Source organism: Myxine glutinosa, chromosome 11 (assembly GCF_964187855.1).
Source record: "Myxine glutinosa chromosome 11, kmMyxGlut1.1, whole genome shotgun sequence".
Taxonomy (NCBI): Eukaryota; Metazoa; Chordata; class Myxini; order Myxiniformes; family Myxinidae; genus Myxine; species Myxine glutinosa.
In genome coordinates this window covers 112,047,832-112,063,700 of record NC_136271.1, presented here as the reverse complement: position 1 = coordinate 112,063,700, position 15,869 = coordinate 112,047,832, and the positions used below count along the sequence as shown (strand labels likewise).

At 45.6% G+C, this 15,869-nt stretch overlaps 1 protein-coding gene across 4 annotated transcripts in view; it reads right to left on the bottom strand.

Moving 5' to 3' along the window:
• SPATA7 (spermatogenesis associated 7) overlaps window positions 1–8,410 on the bottom strand; it is a 45,462-nt gene extending 37,052 nt beyond the window's left edge. Inside the window, exons 1-2 of one of the 4 annotated variants that reach the window (XM_078787001.1) lie at window positions 8,263–8,400; window positions 7,893–8,068 (exon numbers count right to left, since the gene is read on the bottom strand). The gene's annotated coding sequence lies outside the window, so the exon portion shown is untranslated. Of the gene's footprint in view, window positions 1–7,892; window positions 8,069–8,262 lie in introns of all 4 variants that reach the window. The other 3 variants (XM_068131261.2, XM_068131260.2, XM_068131265.2) reach the window with 3 other exon arrangements.
• Between the last annotated feature and the right edge of the window lie 7,459 nt (window positions 8,411–15,869).

The window sequence follows — 15,869 nt, the reverse complement described above, 5'->3', positions numbered from 1 at the left end:
TCATTAAGATCTGAATTTGACATCTTTGCACAGAGGTTTTCTTGGTGTATTATGCAGCGGAGTTTCATGATGGGGTGACCGACTTTTTCCTCAATTAATCTGACAGCCCCCCTCTGTTTCCCGACCACGGCGGGGGCGCCAGCTGTTGTCACTGCAAAAATCTTCCTGATGTCAATCCCTCGCTCCTCAAAATGTTCCATAAACACCTTGGCTATGTCCTCACCTTTTGTTGTGTCTGACATTGGCTTTAAGCAGCAGAGTTCCTCTCTTACAGTCGAATCACAGTATCTTGCCATGACTGCCAAACGTGGTATGTCATTCTCGTCCATGCTCTCGTCAAGTGCAATGCTAAATACCACAGCATCTTTTAACCCAGCTATTTGCTGCGCGCTGATATTTTCTGCCATTTCTTCGATGCGTCGCTCAACACTACTAGCTGACATGGGAATATCTTTTATTCTTGATTTGATTGTCTCTTTGTTTGGTAAGCCTTCAACCAGAACCTCTGAGCTACAGAGAAAAGCCTCCTTAATATATTCGCCATCAGTGAATGGCTTTTCGCGTTTCGCAATGCAATGAGCAATGCGATAGCTTGCTTCAGTCGCATGGTTTTTAGCAATGGCAAAGATTTTGAGGGTGTTGGCTTGCTTTCCATACCTAGACACGGCACGTTTGATGGATTCTGCCTTGTCTGCCTGATCTTTGAAAGTTTTCTCGTGCTTTGTCTTAAAATGGCGCTTAACACTCGACGTTCGACAAACAACATTTTCAAAACATAAAGTACACACAGCACGGTCCTTCTGAAAAACAAAACCCCACTCTTCTGTCCATGAGGGCTGGAATGCCCGAAACTTTATTTCAGCTTTCTTAGCTAGCGGGTTTGCCATCATCTACCGAACCTGAACCGCTTCACTGCAATTCCTGTGGGAAATGTGAGCGGGAGGCCGTACCGTCAATCAAACTAAACAAGCATTCTGGGTATTGCGCTGCAATACATGTCCCCTACCAAAGTTCAAAGTGCCATAACTTTGTCAAAAATGATCGAATATGCAAATTTATGCACGGTTGATGCTGGTTTTCAAACTTGATCTGAGGTATGCTGAGACACATGTGTGTCACACCTCGCCTCGTTGATAAGCCCGCAAGGTCGCTCCGTGCAGCGGCCTGCACGTATTGCACTGTGTGAATTATTTAATTACCAACTCATGGTCTGAGGTACTAGCGATTCAAGAAATATCCATTTTTAAAAAATATTTTCGTTTCATTAACGATATCTGCCAAACCACGTGCCCTATCGCAAATTCCAAAAGGACATTTTAGTAGACTGACATGCTGAACACATCTGTGAAGTTTCCCGTCGATTGGATCAAAAATGAGGGAGGGGCTCGGTTTTAAAGGTTCATGCTTAAAAACGTCATAACTCTGAAACCATGTGACGCATGACGTCATGCTCGCTGACTTTTTTTGTACATCATGGGTATGCGATCCTGCCTGCAAAGTCTGGCCTCGATCTGTTCAGCCGTTGCAGAGAAAAATGGGTCCACGAAAAAAATGATGTGCGGCCGAACCACGTGACCTGTGACGTCATAATTACCATTAAAATATTCTACAGACCGAGTCCCCCCTACGGTGAAAATTTGATCTCAATCGACACAATTATTGCAGAGAAAATGTTTTTTTTTTTTGTTGTTTTTTTTTGTATACTGAATCGAGGCTCGTGAAAGAGCTAACATTTACTTCACAAACAAATCAACCAGACAAACAAAATATATAAAAAGAGGGAGCGGAAAAACAAGATGGAGAGAGAAGGGGAAGCACACAAACACAACATTTGAGAGCAGGGAGATGTGTGGAAGGGAGAGGGCTTGGGGGCGGAGGCGTGGGAAGGGGGGGGGGGGGGAGGGAGAAGTATAAAACACAAGGACACCAATGACTTCCAGGACAGAAGTTGGTATTTCAAAAAAGTGGAATTGGGGTGAAATTAGCGGGGGTAGAAAAGATCAAGGTTTTGGATGGGGCAAGATAAGAGATGGTGGTGAACAGCTGTTTTAAAGACCTGGAGGGTGGAGTGGGATTGAAGAGAGTGAGGGAGTTTGTTCCAGAGGCGGGAGAAAAGAGGAATGAAGGAGTGAAGGTGAGCAGAGAGTCTTGATTTTGGAAGTTTGACCATAAGAGGGTTGCAGGCAGATCTTGTGCGACCTGTAGGAATATTTGCGGGACAGAGCCCAGAGAGAGCTGGGGGGGCAAGGCCAGAGAGCAGTCGGTAGAAGACGGAAAGCCCACCAACCTGCCTGCGGTGAGTGAGTGACAGGCCCTTGGAGTTAGCTTCATCGCGGGAGATTCCAATGATTCTGAATGCTTTGGTTTCAACAGCGTGAAGACGAGCTAGGTGTGAGGCAGAAGCACCAGCCCAGAGGGGAGAGCAGTATTCCATTGAGCTGCGGATGAAAGCCTTGTATGTGGTGAGGAGCTCAGGTGTGCCAAGGAAGGACTTCGCACGACGGAGGATGCCCAGTCGGCGACTGGCTTTGGAGGCCAGATTTGAAATGTGGTTTTCCCAGGAAAGATCATGGCAGATAGTGAGACCCAAAAGCTTGAGTGATAGAACTTCTTGGAGAGGATTATTCAGAAAGTGGATGGGAGGGTTGTCCAGTCAGTCTTTTCGGAGAGACATCGTAAGAGTGTGAGATTTGTCAGGATTGAAAGACATGTTCCACTTGTTTGCCCAGTCTGTGATTTTGTCCAGGTCTGCAGAGAGTGAGGAGGCTGCAGACTGCCGATCTGAGGGATGAAGAATGGAGCGACAGAGAGTAGAGTCATCAGCAAAGAGATACAGAGGATTTTCAAGAGAGTCAGAGAGATCATTGACGAAGACCAGAAAAGGCACAGGGCCCAGAACACTGCCTTGTGGAACTCCAGCCTGAACAGGAAGAGGAGATGAGAGAAACCCATTCAGGGCCACACGTTGACTACGACTAGAGAGGAAGTCCGCCAGCCATGCGTGGAGATTTCCATGGATACCAAAAGAGGAGAGTTTTGTGAGCAGAGCGGGGTGCCAGACCGTATCGAAGGCACGTGATATGTCAAGGGAGACTGCTCTAATTTCCTGTTTGGCATTGAGGACCTCCATCCATTGTTGAGAAAGCAGAAGCAGCATGTCCAGAGTAGAGTGTCCAGGTCTGAAACCAAATTGATGATCAGAGATCAAGCCATTGGAGAAGAGGGAAGATTTCATATCTGAAGCAATGATGGATTCCATGACTTTGCTGATAATTGGGAGAAGGCTGATTGGTCTGTAGTTGCTGGGATCTGTTTTTGCACCATTTTTGTGCAAAGCGGTGATGTTGGCAGATTTTCAAGCAGATGGAAGATGACCTTGAGCAAAAGAGAGGGTGAAGAGAACAGAGAGAGGGAGTGAAAGAGCGGAAGAACAGGATTTTAGGACCCGTGGACTGATGCCGTCAGGTCCAGTTGCAGAATCCGAGTCGAGGGTTGACAGAAACTTTTCCACCTTGTCAGGAGGAAAGGACACAGAGGCCAGGAGCAGCTGGGTACGACGAGTACAGAGAGGGATGGGTTTGGGGCACAAGATTTAGAGGCAAACACAGAGTTGAGGCATTCAGCTTTTTCCCGTGCGGAGTCAGCCGTGTGGCCATTTGAGGTGAGGGAGGGGATGGAGGGGGAACAAACACCAGAAACAGATTTGACCAGACGCCACCAGGATTTGGAAGAGGGAGACAGATAAGAGAGTTCGGTCCTGAGAACGGAGAGATATTGTTTCCTGGCTCTCCTGAGGGTGGACACACACTTGTTTCGGGCTTTGTGAAAGGAAATGAGATTTCCTTCCGTTGGATTTGCTTTCCAGGATACGAAAGCAAGTTGTTTCTGGGCAATAGCCTCACCACAAGATTCCGTGTACCATGGACGGGAGGAAGGGTATGACAACAGAAGACGAGATGGGATAAATCTGTGCATGAGAGAGAGCAGTTTGCTTTGGAAGAATTCCCAGGAAGAATTTATGTCAGAGGCAGTAGAGATGGGAGACCAGTCCAGATGATTGATGGCTGCTTGGAGACCGTGCCAGTTGGCCTGAGTGAAATGCCAGACTCGTCGACGCTGAGGAGGCTCTCTGAGAATGGTCAGAGAGATGTCCACTTTAACAAGCACATGATCAGAAGAGCCGATTGGAGCAGAAGAAGAGCAGCAGACATTTTCAGGGAAGTTAGTCATAACCAAGTCATAACCAAGTTTTAAAGGAAATTAAAACTTAAAATGGCACCGAGTTAAGTAGCATCAGAATTATCAGAATTACCAAAGTTCAAAGTGCCATAACTTTGTCAAAAATGATCGAAACGTCGTGAAGTTCGAACTTGATCTGTAACTTATCATGAGGAAACCATGTACCAAGTTTGAAATCATTACCATTAAGAGTTTAGGAAAAAAGTCCGGGAAACTGTTCTTTGTGTGACGGACTGACAGACTGATGGACTGACAGACGGAGGGACGGCGTGCAAACCTATAGTCCCCTCCGGTGTACACTGGTAGGGGACTAATAAGACAGGCCGCGTGTTATGAAAAAAAACTACTACCCTCAAGCAAAACTACTACCCCCAAGCATTTTCATTTCTACCACCCCATTAAAAAAAACTCAAAATAATGACGAGATTAATATTAAAACGCAGAAGGCGGCCTGAATGATAACAAAGAGTGGAGATGCAACCGCTGACCACCGGATGTTAACAGCACAGCCACTCTTACAGCACCTCAGGTTGCCGCAAACGGCATATCGGAAGGCACCAAGCCTGCATCTCCTGTTTTATATCTGCGATTATTATACAATTCAGAATAATGATGAGATTAATATTAAAACTCAGAAACCAGTCCGAATAATAATAATGAGTGGAGATGCAGCCTCAGACCATCTGCTGTGAACAACACCACTGTTCTTACAGCACATCCGGTTGCCGCGAATATTGTGTTTGAATGCGCCAGGCCGGCATCGCATGTTGTGCATCTTTGATTATTATTCCAGTAAAAGAATTTGGAATTGGAATGGTGACTCTGCTCTGATCCATCTACCTCATCACCCTGCACCATCACACCGGAATACTGTTAGAGTGCAACACGCGCAACAGCCAATGGCTGTTCAAGAGGTGATTTGGCATGCAGCGGAGAGGGCACTGCTTTCACCAGTGTGCCAATGATTACGCTGCCGCGTACCACCATCTAAGGTTGCCGACCCCTGACTTAGACAATTTAAAAAACCTCTCATATCCAGATACTGATTCAGATCTTCACCAAAATCGAGTCAATTCATCGTTGTCAAACACCCAACCTGTCCGCCAAGTTTTGTGCGAATCAGTCTATAACTCTTTGAGACATCCTGCTCACAGTTAAACAAACAGACAGACAGACACACGTGTGTGAAAAAATAACCTCCATCCACCTTCGTTGGTGGAGGTATTAATTCTCTCAACCAAATAGTGAAAGGTATGGTAATCGTCATGGAGAGGAAAAAAAATCTCTCCCATGTCCGTAGGAAGTGCTTCAGTTTGGCATTTTAAATAAGAAATAGACAAAGCCTAGAAATGAAAGAAACCCTTTAGAATTACTTTTTAGAACCCATTAGAATTACCCTTTGGAATTACCATTCAGAATTACCCTTAAAACCCATTAGAATTTCCTTTTAGAACCCTCTAGAATTAAACACAGTGGGTTTGAAAGGTTCTTCTTCTTTATTTTTGACAGACGGATGGAAGGAAGGACATAGCCAAATATTGAAACGGCTCCACCACTTAAAAAGGTGCAATGACATTTCTGGTTTGAGCCATTCTCTTGCTTTGAGGAAGAGTTCAAGTCCGAAATTCCTCTTTGCATCCTCACCAATGGTGGTTAGCATGGGTGCACCTTTCAAAAATCGAACCCCAATATGAACCCCAACACAACAACAGCAGACAACTATCAGGGACACCTCTTTGTGGTGGTTGTACCCACTCTCCCAATGCAAGTTGGGGGCCAAATCTTCCCATTTCTTCCCTGCTGATTCGTCAGGGTAGCATAGTCATGGTCAGAGTGCCGATCGGTGCTCATGGACCGGCCCTTTCCCTCTTGTGTCTCTCTTTCTTTCTCTCTGTCGCTCTCTCTAGCTCCAGCGTGGCCTTGGCTTTGTAAAGGCGGTGGTACACCATCCTGGATGTGGGGGGTCTCTGGGTCACTCCTGCGAGATAGATCGTCTAGTCTCCGCGCCACTGGCTTGTTCAAGATAATTGTCCAGGGCTATACAACAACAGCAGCAGCAACATGAAACTCTTGTAGACCTGCGACACGTTGCAGATAAAACCAGACATGCACATGGCAGGTTACAAGGATTTGTTCCACATTTGGGTGTACTGTACCAATACTTGAGAAATTATTGTCCCGTCTGCTGCTAGTTATCACCAGCCTTGGACGGATGAGCTGAACCAGCTTTAACTCCCGAGGCGATCTCCCAATCTGGCGGTTATGGCGCGTGCGGGATGGAAGAAACACGAAGCATTTAACTTCGTGAACACAAGGGTTTATTCCGAAACCCAACCAAGAACACGACAACCAAAATGTGACGATGATGATTTATAAGAAAATAAGGCGCGGAATGAAAATAATGAAAATAAAGGCTGAGGTAAAAAAAAAATGCTACGGTGAGGGCCCTCCACACAGCCACAAACAGGCATACAGGGTAAAGTAAGAAACTTACAATTCACTCTCCGGCACTTAGCTGGCTCCAATCTAGATCCTGTGATCCTGTCGAAGCCCGCAACCACCAGGCGGAAAACCTGCAAAATGGTAACGACGTTGAACGCCGCGCGCCGAAAGAGCTTGGTATCTAGGTTGGTGGTGAGCACGTAGGCGACCCTCTTTCTTTTCTCCTCCCGTTTCGGGAAGGATGGCGTGGCTTCCAGCCCCCGAAGAGCCCAGCAGTCAAAGTCCCTCACGATCGCCACACAAAACGCTCTCCTCAAAGAACACAAAAATGGTTAAGCTTCTTGCTTGCGCTCTCCTCCAGACCACCATTCGCTAAGCTTTTTCTCCCACCCCCCCATCTACGTCATCCGGCGGCGTCACTCGGGTGGGCGTGTCCTGCCGGTCCCATTCCCCGCCCATCAAAACACTGTAGCCCCGCCTCTCTTGGGCGGGTCTTTGCCGTATCGTGTCCGTGGAGCGTGACTCCCGAGGCGATCTCCGGCTGCTGTTTTGCTTGGCCAGCAGCTGTTTTAAATGTTAGGGATGGCCACGGATGGTATCACGAACAGAGGAAATTAGCCTTAAACCCTACTACTAATTAACAAGTCATCATCCCTCGTATGATGAACATTTAAACACAACCTTAAGCGACATTTTCCCGACTCAGTACATAGAAATGCTCCTACACCTCGCACGGCATACTATTTTCCTATTCAATCCTACCTTTCCTACGATATTCTTACCTACCCCCATAAACGTAACAATATTTAACCTAGTGTTAAAAATACCCAGTGTTAAAAATATCCTGTACAATTTCCTTAATATCAGGACACCACCCCAATTATTCCCCTTCCTATGTTGTTGTGGGGTCTGCCAAGTGAAGTTACCCCACCCCCACCCACCCAAGTCTTTCACAAACCAGATGCCAGAGAATTTGTAATTTGTCCGGGGTGTCAGTGATAACTCGCCCACCCTTTATTTGTAATTTGTCCGGGGTGTCAGTGATAACTCGCCCACCCTTTACGAAGGACACCGTGTGATCTTCACCATCCACCAGCTAATGCTAGCAGACGGAACACTCGGTTTGACCAGACAGCTCAAATGCGTTACCTCTGCACTATCCCACCCCCACCCACCTTTTTAAAAATCGGTTTTGTAATAATAATATTTACTGAGATGATGCCATTCGCTTCGAAACAACAATAAGCACATTTCCAGATGACGTGCACCATGGCAACTGAAAATCCGACCAAGCTCCAATTCCAATTAACGAGTCTGAATGGAAACTCGAGTTGCTGTTGTGGTTGTTGTTGTTGTTGTCACCGCAGGCAAACGAATTCATTCCCCACTGAAGGCAAACAGGTAAAACCAATACAGTACTCGGTACTCGGACATAACACCATAGTGGTTGTAACTTGTAATAGGCCTACACAAACTCAGTTTAGAATGTTACGTCATTTGAAGCCGAGCCGGCATCGGACAGATTCCGTTAATTTATGCTTCACTGACACAAAAATCACTCGTTACAGTCAAAATTTTTACCTCAAAACTCACGAAGGGACGGTAAGAGGTCAAGAGGAGTTTTACTCCGCGGACGAGATGCCATTTTCACCTGAGCTGAGCTGTCGCCATGTACCGCTATAAACCAAGCAGACGACACTGACGTCACGAAACGAACCCGATGCCTCTCCCAGGCACTCCATTGGTCAAGCAGGACATTCCAATGGGCGGGGCTATCAATTTGGTACATTCTGATTGGCTGGCGTATTGGACACTCCGCCTTTTAAAAACTTTATAACAAACCGTTTCAATCGGCGGCTAAATAAGTTATTGGTTCGGTTTTTTTTTGAGATTATTACTTTTGTTGTAACTACATATCGAGACGTTTCGTATTAATGAGACTTACGCATTGTGGAATTACTACCTATTTAAACGAGCGTAATAATGAATAATTTAAATAATAATAATAATAATTCATTTATTTTGTATAGCGCTTTTCCAGAAGCCCAAAGGCGCTTTGACAGAGTGGAAAACATAATGCATAACAATACATGAAAACAACAATTGCAAAAAGACAAGAATCAAGAAAACAAACAGCAGCGATATACGGCATATATATATATAAGACAAGAATCAAAAAGACAAGACAAGAATCAATAGGGAAATATTTAAAGCAAAAGGAGGGAGAAGGAGAAGAGATAGTCAGGGGTTAAATGCTGTGGGTTGAATGTTGAATGCAGCGTTGAACAGGTGGGTCTTTAGTGATGTTTTGAATGTGGTGAGTGAGGAGGAGTCTCTGATGGTGTGAGGTAGTGAGTTCCAGAGGGTGGGAGCAGCGATGGAGAAGGCCCTGTCCCCCCAGGATCTGAATTTGGTCCGGATGGAGGGGGTCAGGAGGTTGGTACCAGCAGAGCGGAGGTTGCGGGTGGGAGTGTGTCTGGAGAGGAGGTCAGCCAGGTAGGATGGGGCCAGGTTATGGAGGGCTTTGTATGTCAGGAGGAGGATTTTGTACTGGATTCTCTGGGGGATGGGGAGCCAGTGAAGCTTGTAAAGGACGGGGGTGATGTGGTCACGGGTCCGGGAATGAGTGAGTAGACGGGCAGCGGAGTTCTGAATGTATTGGAGTTTATTGGTGATTTTTGAGGGTGAACCATAGAGGAGGCTATTGCAGTAGTCCAGACGGGAGGTGATGAAGGCGTGGATGAGGGTTTCTGCATTTTCTTTCCGCCAAAGCCGTAATACTAATTAATCGACCTGCAGAACGTTCTAATCAGCAATGTGAAACAAATGTACCAATTTGAACTGATGGGTTCATGTAGATTGCGGAGAACACCCGAAAAGGCGACATGTTTGTGGGTCCAGCGCTCGCACACACAAACACTGCACACGAAATCCTGCCCGACGTGTCAGATTGACGTTTTGCATTTTGTAAACAACGTCGAGGCTCAGGGAGGAGCTAGAACACAGAACAGATCAGGACGCAACAAGTATAAAAAGAGGGGGTGGGCACCAACAGGAGGGAGAAATTAGGGATGTAGGGAAGGATGGGGGTAAGGGGACGACACTGGAGGAGGGTTAGGGTAGTTAGGGTTAGAAGTGGAATGATATGCATCCGCATAATCTCAATCACAGAAGTGGAAAGAAAAACTGGACATTTGAGGACTACAACTTTAAAAAACTGAAAATAAAAATGGAAGGCAGTGGGCTGGGTAGAAAAGATCATGTTTTTGGATGGAAGATGATCTCAGATGGTGTTGAACAGCTGTCTTGAAGACCTAGAGGGTAGAATGAGATTGAAGAGGGTGTAGAATTTGATTCCACAGGAGGGAAAAGAAAGGAACAAATGAGTGGAGGTGAGTAGTGATCCTGCATTCAGGTAGCTTTAGGAGAAGGGGGTTGATGGAGGACCGTGTGCGCCCTGTAGAAACCTGAGGGGGACAAAGCACGGAAATAGGAGAGGGTGTAAGACCAGAAAGGGGGTGGTAGACCACAGAGAGACCACCGACCTGTCTGCAATGGCGAAGTGCTCGGCCCATGGACTCAGCTTCATCACAAGAGATTCCAATAATATTGAAGGCCTTGGTTTCCACAGCGTCAAGCTGAGCAAGATGTGAGGCAGCGGAGCCAAGTCAGAGGGTAGAGCATTACTCCGTCAAGCTGCGTATGAAGGCCTTGTAGGTGGATAGGAGTTCAGGTGTGTCAAGGAGGACTTTGTACAACAGAGGATGCCGTGTCGGTGGCTGGCTTTGGAGGCCAGCTTTGAAATGTGGTTTGCCCAAGAAAGGTCAGGGCTGAAGTGAGATGCAAGAGCTTGAATGACTGAACTTCCTCAAGAGGATTATTAAGAAAGTAGGTCTGTGGAAGTCTGTGTCTGTGGAACCACCTTTCCAGAAACTGTTATATCCCACTCTTCCCTGAAGGCCTTCAAGCAGGCGGGGTCATTCTCACCATCTCATGCCAATCCCCATCGTTACCCACAATCTTCACCACCTCTATTTACCTCCTCCTAACCCAACCCTCTTATTTGTAGCTTGCATTTTCTCAATCTCTCTCTCCCTCTCTCTTACCTTCTCTCTCCATCTTCCGCCCTTGCTCCCTCCAAGGCAATTGAAATTCGGTTAATATTTACATTGCTGGGATTGAGAGGAAAGCCACTGCTTCGGCAGTTACTCGACTCAATTGTTTTGACTTGACATGTAGTAGCGAAAACTAGTCAAGAAGCTCTTGTGGAAACTCGTGGCTATTCCACTGACAATTCAGAGTTAACTAGAACAGCACTCGGTGGAGCGTAAACCTCCACCAGGCTGAACAGTTTACGTTTTGTATCCCACCGATAGGCCAAATCTGGATCTGGACCTGAACCAAAATCGAATCGGCTTGTTCTTGTCACATAATCAACTCATCCGTCAAGTTTTGTCATAAGTCGTCCAAAACTTTTTGAAATATTAGGCTATATATCGTTTTTGGCCCTATCACTCAATTGTGAAGAATCACTTAAGTCTAGTGCATCTGAATCTTCATCAAAATCCAATCAATTCGTCCTTGTCACATACCCGACCTGTCCACCAAGTTTCATTCAAATCCGTCCATAACTCTTTGAGATATCCTGCTCACAAAGAAACTACCAGGGGTGAAAACAACGTCCTTCCACCTTCGGTAGCAGAGGTAACTACTAGATTTACTTCCACCAAGCACAAAAATCAAGTTCTATAAAGTGAAATATTATTTCTATACATTATGCACAATGGTTGCCAACCTATGGTTGTTTGTCCATGTTCTTTCCTTTTTAAATGCTGAGCGTCGTGCAAGGAAGGAGCATTACCATTTTAAAGGTCTTTGAAACTCTGCCCCAGCCAGGGTCAGTTTCGATCCGCCATCCATCCTCCCAGATCAAACGCACTAACAGTTCATTATGCTAACGAGACTAAACACAAGGTTTTGGAGGAAGGGAACCAAATTGTACAATTGAGATCTCAGATTGAATTGATTCCTTTGGGAGAATTTATTTTTTCTGGTTACCCTGGGTTACGAGCCATTTCTAAACCAATTTGTGGAATTACAAAATGTTTCATACATCAAATTTAAATGCAAGATGGACACTTGACTTTGCATACCTATTACAAAGGACACCCACCGTGATCTTTGGCCTTTGCTGGAAATGTAGTTCTTAGTTAAACCATAGGAAAGCAAAATATAAAGTCTGGAAGAGAAGCTGTCCAGAAAGTTATACATTTACCCAGAATTCCCCAATAATCTGGAGGCCATAAGTAACGCTCGGTGCCCTTCCTTTACTGTTATCCATCAGTCCGGCACCATTCCTTCGATATGGAGATAAGCTAAGGTTGTCGCCATACCCAAGCCAGGGAAGCTGCTAGATGACCCCTCAAGCTACCGGCGGATATCATTACTCTGCACATCATCCAAGTTGTTTGAGAGTCTTCTGCTAAGCCGTATCTCATCGCTAGTCAAGCCTTCCATCTCAGAGGAACAGGCAGGATTCAGACCAGGGAGAAGCTCTGTGGATCAGGTCCTGGCTTTAACAACGTACATCGAGGCTGGATACCAACACTCTTTCAAGAATGGTGTTACCATGATAGATCTGTCAGCAGCTTATGACACAGTTTGGAGACATGGGCTCCTCCTCAGGACAGCAAAGCTCCTTCTCTGTCGTGTGAGTACTACTATCCATGCTTAGTAATCATCATTTCAGAGTCTTACTTGGGGATATGACCAATGTACCAATAACTCTAAATGATGGTCTCTCCCAAGGATGAGTGTTAGTCCCGATGCTGTCCAACATAAAGTATATATGATAAAAAGCACTGGCACTGCTTTCCATCTGAGCAATCACCTGCCTAATGCCAAACTAGATGCCTCCTGTGATGTCAGTCCACAACGAACCACACCCTAGATATATTACAATCACCCTCGATCACAGCCTGACATAAAGGGAACATCTGAAAAGGATTTGTGAGAAAATAAAGACTAGAATGAACCTCATCCAAAAGTTTGCCGGTATTGCGAAATAAATCCGCCCCCGTATAAACTCTCCCCCCGGCGAATCTGTACCGGTATAAACTCGCCCCCCCGGCGTATACGTTTCTCGCCCCCATCAGAATAGAATCGCCCCCCATTCTCGTTTGCGGATATATAAATATACATATGGAAATATTGGTTTACAAGAGGGGACGTGATAAAAGTACTACTAATATTGTTAGGGTTAGGGTTAGGGTTAGGGTTGTTAGGGTTAGGGTTGTTAGGGTTGTTGGGGTTAGGGTTAGGGTTAGGGTTAGTTGTGACAACCACACAAAGCCAAATCCATACTGATATAATATCGTTTTTATATGAGTCGCCCATGCAACCCTACCAGCATCAAGATATTTTAACATGTTATAACATTCATAAGGTAGTCTAGTATTGTTTAGTTGTGCAAGTTTACACCAATATTCAGTTGCTCTAGTTGTAGATTAATTGTAAAATAACTCTTCCACAATCACCAAGAGCCATACAATTGTTACACTTTTTTCAAAGTTTGAATATCTGCTGAAACATGTACATATCTATTATGAGGGGGCGATTTTGTGACGGGGGAGAGTCTATTTCGTGGCAGGGGGGCGAATCTATTTCGAGGGGGGCGAATCTGTACCGGTACAGAATCGCTGGGGGGCGGATCTGTTTCGAGGGCGGATCTGTTTCGTGACACCGGCACTAGTTGGAGAGCTGGTACACACAGCCTTCACTCTTCTACGCTCACTCCAGTGTATGCCATTGCAGAGTACTGTGGTGTATCTGTCTGAAGTCAATCCCTCCACAGTGGCTTCCTCTGCTCTTCAATGATAATCATATCTGGCACACGCAGGCAAGTATGAACGTTCCAAGTGTACCTTCAGATAGATTCCAACGCTGACCTTCAATCCAAGAAGAACGACGGAATCCTCCAAGACCTCGACTGCGGTCACAGAAGCCTTTCTGGATTAGGTGATCTGGAATGGCCAATACTATACGATAAGGAGTTGCGGCGGCAGCAATGGGAAAAGGCATCACTTCTAAATAGCCAGCTAATCCAATATCACATCCTAACGAAGGACAGATCTCGAGTGATTGTGCAGCCAGTGTACTTGTGCAAATAAGCGTTTATGATGCCATACTTGTTATATAGTTGTGAACATCCAAGGGAAAATAATTTAATGTAAGTCTTATTATTAACTTTTCTAGACAAGATAGAGCCTCGTGGAAGAACAAGATAATTCAAGTATAATTACTTGTAACCAGGTTACTGGCAGTTCCTAATATTGCAAAATGACTGCATTAAAAAAAATTAGAAGGACACTTGGAAGAGCGCATATCTCCACCAAGCTATGCCTGATCAGTGATCAGTGATCCAGTGAAACATATCGGATCCAAGAAGATATCGGCGTGTCCTCGGGGTTAAGACCCCAAGAGGACGAATGGCCAAAACGAGCTTTAACTCCGAGGCATATAACAAACTTGGCGGTAGTGACACGCGCGGGAAGGTTTGAGGTCTTACCTGATCGGGAACACACGTAGCAGTTATCCGATCCCCACAGACACAGAGACGGGACAGCAAAATCCACAATACAAGAAAAGTAAGATTCGACAAATAATGATTTAATGAAAATAAATGCAAGTAACAATGAAAGGTGAGGTAAAACTAAAATTCCTAAATTGAGACGTCTCCACTCAGACTCGTATACAAACAAGGGGAAAACGGGTTGCACTCGGAAAGTAAAAATAAAATCCCTTTTATAATCACCCGAACTCAGTTTTGCGTCCCCAAATGGCTGGTAAGGCTGCTGGTCGTCGCCTCGAACCACTGCGCGGGAAACGCACAAAATGGCACGGAATCGCACCCGCAGCCAGCCACTGGCATGAGGCAAGAGCCCTCTGTTTCGCTCACGACCCCCTCCTCTGCAGGGCACCACCGTCCACAGAATCGTGAAAGAGCTATCTCACATGGCTTGCAGCCGCTCATCCCTCGAAGAAGTTAGTCCGCCGGCCACACCAGGGTCGCGGAACTAGTTAGCGTGTCGGAGTCTCGCTCATTATCGGAATCAACCAGATGGATCTCTCCACCAACTGAAAATGGCCATGCACCACCACCCACATCTGGAGACACATATACAATCTTACCCAGATAGTCGGCCTAACTTAATTTACATTGAGGTGGGTTTTTCTTCTTTGCGACACTCGGAGCATTCTAAACCTACACGATTCTATCTAGACGAAGGTATTTCATCCCTACCCCAAAAACATAACAATATTATATGACTTGAAGACAACTCGGTCACTGCTCAAAGCCTGGGACCTTTAATTCCACTACATTTTAGATATACGAGAACACAGTACTATACTTTGGCTGTTGCACCTCGTTTTTGCCCCTATCTCTTAAAGTTTAAGAATCACTAAGTAGCCTGGTGTTGGCTTAGCGGTTAGGGTGCTGGCTTGGGATCCTAGGATCCTGGGTTCGAATCCCGGTCGATCGCTGAATTAACGCCAGGGGGGTTGAATCAGCCTGTCATCCTTCCGAGGTCAGCAAATTGAGTACCAGCTTGCTGGGATGAATGATCCCGGTGTATACCCTAGTTTAGAATAGGTGCACCGTATCCCTGCGCATCGTAAGAGGCGACCAAGGGTTGGCGTCAGGAAGGGCATCCGGCAATAAAAACATTGCCTCAAATAGGGAACCACGATTGCCATAGGGCCTGCAAGGCTAATCCTCCGCTCTAGCGGGGGAAAATGGCCTTAAAACGATCATTCATTCATTCATTCAATCACTAAAATTCTCTTATCCGAATTAGGATCTTCACCAAAATAGAAACAATTCGTCCTCGTCATACGAGGTCCACCAAGTTTCGTCCGAAACCGTCCACAACTTTTTGAGATATCCTGCACACAAATACATAAACATACAAACATACAGGGGTGAAAATAACCTTTGGTGGTGGAGGTAAGAAGCACCAAAGGTGTAATTAGCACTCAGACAAAAATGTGGCATAACTGAATTATGAATGCTTCCAAGAAGGCACAAATAACCTGATCAGCTATGGATACTATTCATGCAGCAGCAAACAAAAGCTAATTTCATGCCATGGGCCATGTTTCATCAGGTGAGGCATGAACCCCTGAGA